A 4,591-nucleotide genomic window follows, 5' to 3' on the forward strand; every position below is an offset into this window, starting at 1 on the left:
ATTGGTTGCAGGTCACTGGAAATTCCTTTTTACATTTCAATTGTAGCAGCAGCAGTTAGCAACAAAATGTCTGATTAATCAGAGTAGTGGGTCTGGGAAACACTTAAACAGCCGAGACCCTGTAAAACAGAACTCCAAGTAATAGTTTAAATAAGGCACGGAACTGACAGAGCGGTAAAGGCCTGCTCAGGTCAGGAAAAAATACCCGACACGAACCTGACAGAACCACATTGGACCCAAGCCCGACCCGGCACGAGTATCTCCATTTATTCCCGCGCCCGAACCGACCCGCGCCTTACCCGACCACCGAAATGTTCACTTTATCTACCCCCCGATTCCGAACCGACAGGAAGCTGCAGCATGAGCGCAATGACATCATCGAGATGCTCACTTGCTCACTGCGCAGACTCAGAGTTTCCCTCCTTAATGACTCGGACTCCCGGCTTTGGTTGGCTTTTCAACTTTTGACACTTATTAAAATCAACTTCCCAGCAGAGTTAAATGTAATACTTACTGTGTGTGTCCGACCCGGACTCAGTCCAACCTGGACCCAGCCTGACCTGAACCCGAAAGCCAGAACCGGAAGAGCGACCCGACATGACCCGAACCCGACACAGGTCGTCGGGTTCAGGTCGGATCGCAGGCCTTGACAGAGTGGAGGTCAGATAAGGATTGAATTAATTTCAATCACTGAATCTAAACAAGAAGAAAATCTGTCAGGAATGGAACACTTTGCTTTATCTGTGAGCTTGTGGCACAATGGTAGTGCGTCTGACTCCAGATCAGAAGGTTGTGTGTTCAAATCACATCAGGCTCAGTTATGTTTTACAGCAGCTCAAGTTCCTGGATTTTTTATCAGAAGAGAGTTCGATCTGTTGGAATGTTCGTGCATGGTTGAATTTCGAGATCAAGTTCAATAGATTAAAGTCCTGATTTCTGGTTCCGTTCCATTTCCATGCTCAGTTCTTATTTCACACTGTTTTATATCAGAACAATGTTTCAGGGATGTGATGTGTCCATTGTTTGTACAATCGCTCTGTCACCCAGTGTGAGAAATAAAACACAAACCGGCCAGCGTGCGGCTCAAACCCATACCTGGCTCTGTCCATAGGCCGCTTAGTTCAGTTGGTTAGGACGCAGTGTTGATAACAACAAGGCTGTGGATTTGATCCCCATGTGCGCTGTCACATGGTCAGTCATTAATTTGACACATTTTTGTTACACTTAAAATCCAACTTTTGGATGCAAACAAGTTTACATAAAATGTCAAAGGGAATTTATTTTGAATAACATCCATTGCATCTTTGTCACTGGTCTGGAGTAACACAGAATTCTTTCCAGTTATCTTCCATTTGCTGATAAACATTGAACTCGTGGCCTGTTCTCGTTAATGGTCACGAGCAGCAAAAACAGACAGAGTGAGTCTGACCACCCAGAGATGTGGAAAAGGCTTCAGTTTGGGACAAATGCAGCAAATCAAATGTTCACCCGGCCCTGAGAGAGTCAAAAACTGGGGAAAAGGACACAGGGAGATAGAGAATAAGCTGGAGCAGACAATGTAAGTATTTCCCATCCTTGATATCTCTCTATTCCAATCCAACCTTCAGAGTTGGGTAAATAATTTCAGTGTAAATTGTGCAGCTCAAGAGTCAAAACCAAAGGGTGATGCAGAATAAAGGAGAACTGCCAAAACCCCAGATTGAACCAGGGATCTTCAGTCGAACACTCTCCCAACTGAGCTATTTCAGTCACACAGGCTTGGGATGATAAGTGGCAAGTAACATTCGCACCACACAAGTGCCAGGCAATGACCATCTGCAACAAGAGAGAATCTAACCATCTCCCCTTGACATTCAATAGCATTACAATCACTGAATCCAGCACTATCAACATTATAGGGGTTACCATGGGGAGCCATACAAATAACGTAGCGACAAGAGCAGGTCAGAGGCTTGGAATCCTGAGGCGAGTAATTACAGTGCCGCTGTTGGCTCCACCCCAGGGGCTGAATTTGTTCTGTAAACCATGAAGCAGCTTCCTCTCAAATCCTCTCAAATCAGGTTTATCAATAAATCCTCTTACAAAAGCCCCAAAGTGTGATATATTCCTCTCACTCATCCATGACTCTTGACTCCTCAAAGCCTGTCCACCATCCACAAGGCACAAGTCAAGAGTGTGATGGAATACTCTCCACTTGCCTGGATGGGTGCAATTCCAACTCAAGAATCTCAACACCGCCAGGACAAAGCAGCCCGCTTGATTGGCACCCCATCTGCAAACATTCACTCCCTCCACCATCGACGCACAGTTGCAGAGTGTGTACCGTCTACAAGATGCACTGCAGCAATGCACCACAACTCCTTAGACAGCACCTTCCAAACCAGTGACCTTTACCACCTAGAAGGGCAAGGGCAGCAAATGCAGGGGATACCACCACATGCAAGTTCCCCTCCAAGCCACACACCAACCTGACTTGGAACTATATCGCCGTTCCTTCACTGTCGCTGGGTCAAAATCCTGGAACTCCCTTTCTCACGGCACTGTGGGTGTACCTACCCCACATGGACTGCAATGGTTCAAGAAGGCAGCTCACCACCACCTTCTCATGGGCAGTAAATGCTGGCCTAGCCAGCGACGCCCACATCGCATGAATGAATGAATAAAAAAGTAAAGTATCCCTTGTGTCATTGTTTTGGTAGAAAATATAACCCTGGTGGAATTGCCCCTCCCAATCACACCTCACTTCACAGAACATAGAAAATGGAGAAAATTTACGGCACAGAATGAGACCATTCAGCAATCGTGTCTGTGCCAGTTGAAAAAGAGCGATCCAGCCCAATCCCACTTTCCAGGTCTTGGGAATGGGATCTGAACAGATCTCAGAGCTCACATTATGTGAATGTTCTGTTGAAGTATTGGTGAGCTGATATACCAGGGGAGATTCACACTGTTAGACACAGTGTGAAATACATTCAAGTATTTATAAAACATCACAACATGTGAATAATATTCCCCATTGATTTCTCAGCACTGATGGATTGTGAAGTGGGAGACAGCCAGAAGTCCCAATGATCCACACTGACCCTGAGCTGAGAATGAAATGAGATAAAGTTCAATCTTCAGCAGCGAGTTGCTGCAGAGAGGTAAGAGCCCTGAATCAAGGAGAGACTTTCTCATACTGCTGTTGAATCTCATTTCAAACACTCCTTGAACTCTCTGCCGAGGAATTCAGAGCTGGAGAATGCCTGTAAAATCAGCCTACAAAGGAAATAAAAAACACCCACCGTGGGGCTCAAACTCAAAAACTTGAGATTCAGAGTTTCATGCTTTCATCGACTGAGCTCACTGGGCCTGAGACAGTGTCCCCGTCCTGTCTGTTATTGGACCGTGCAGCTGTTGCCTCCACCCCAGGGACTGAACTTGTTCTGGAAACCATGAACCAGCTTCCTCTCAAATCCCAGGTTTATCATTAAATCCTCTTACAAAATCCCCAAAGTGTGATATATTCCTCTCACTCATCCAGAATAAAAGTTACATCTTTTGCTCTTTTTACCTTCCAAACATTGACTTCTATTGTTCTCAGCATTTATTTCTCTCTCCTTTTTATGTTGTGCGTTTCCTAATAAACATTTCATTTCAATTATTTATGAGGGATGAAATGAACAGAAGAGATTTTCTGCAATGGTACCAGGGGTGGTTCGGATCTGGAATACACTGCCTGAGAGTGTGCTGGAGGCAGATTCAATCGTGGTTTTCAAAAGGGAATTGGATAAACACCTGAACAGAGAAAATTTGCAGGGTTACAATGAAAGGGCAGAGGAGTGGAATTAGCTGATTTGCTCTTGCAAAGAGCTGTCATGGACATGATGGACTGAATGGTCTCCTTCTGTACTGTAACCATTTGATTCCTTGATTCTAACTCTGTCAAAGTTGTTCTGAACTTGCTCGGCTCCAAGGAGAACAACCCCAGCTTTTCCAGTCTCTGCACACAACTGAAGTTATGAGGAACCTTCCTCCAGACAGAAATACAACTGTTCACCACCACTCTGTGACCCAGCTGTTCACAATATATATCAATGATTTGGATGTGGGGACCAAATGTAGTATTTCCAAGTTCGCAGATGACACAAAACTAGGTGGGAATGTGTGTTGTGAGAAAGATGCAAAGCGGCTTCAAGGGGATTTGGACAGACCTTGTGAGTGGACGAGAAAGTGGCACATGGAATATAATGTGTAAAAATGTGAGGTTGTCCACTTTGGCAGGAGGAACAGATGTGCAGATTATTTCTTAAATGGTAAGAGATTAGAAAGTGTAGATGTACAAAGGGGCCTGGGTGTCCTTGTCAGTAAGTGACTGAAAGCTAACATGCAGGTGCAGCAAGCAATTCAGAAGGCGAATGATATGTTAGCCTCTATCGCAAGAGGATTTGAGTACAGGAGTAGTGAAATCTTGCTTCAATTGTATATAACCTTGGTTGGTCTGCAGTTTGGAATACTGTGTGCAGTTTTGGTCCCCTTCCCTTCGGAAGGATATCATTGCCATCGAGGGAGTGCAATGAAGGTTCACCAGACTTGTTCCCGGGATGGCAGG

The 4,591-nt window shown here is 45.0% G+C and overlaps 1 non-coding gene across 1 annotated transcript; it reads left to right on the forward strand.

Annotated features, from left to right (window-relative positions):
• Positions 1 to 745: 745 nt before the first annotated feature.
• Positions 746 to 817, forward strand: trnaw-cca (transfer RNA tryptophan (anticodon CCA)). The gene has a single exon. It is a non-coding gene; the product is annotated as a tRNA-Trp (tRNA).
• Positions 818 to 4,591: the final 3,774 nt, after the last annotated feature.

Source organism: Heterodontus francisci, unplaced genomic scaffold (assembly GCF_036365525.1).
Source record: "Heterodontus francisci isolate sHetFra1 unplaced genomic scaffold, sHetFra1.hap1 HAP1_SCAFFOLD_51_1, whole genome shotgun sequence".
In the NCBI taxonomy this organism is placed as follows: domain Eukaryota; kingdom Metazoa; phylum Chordata; class Chondrichthyes; order Heterodontiformes; family Heterodontidae; genus Heterodontus; species Heterodontus francisci.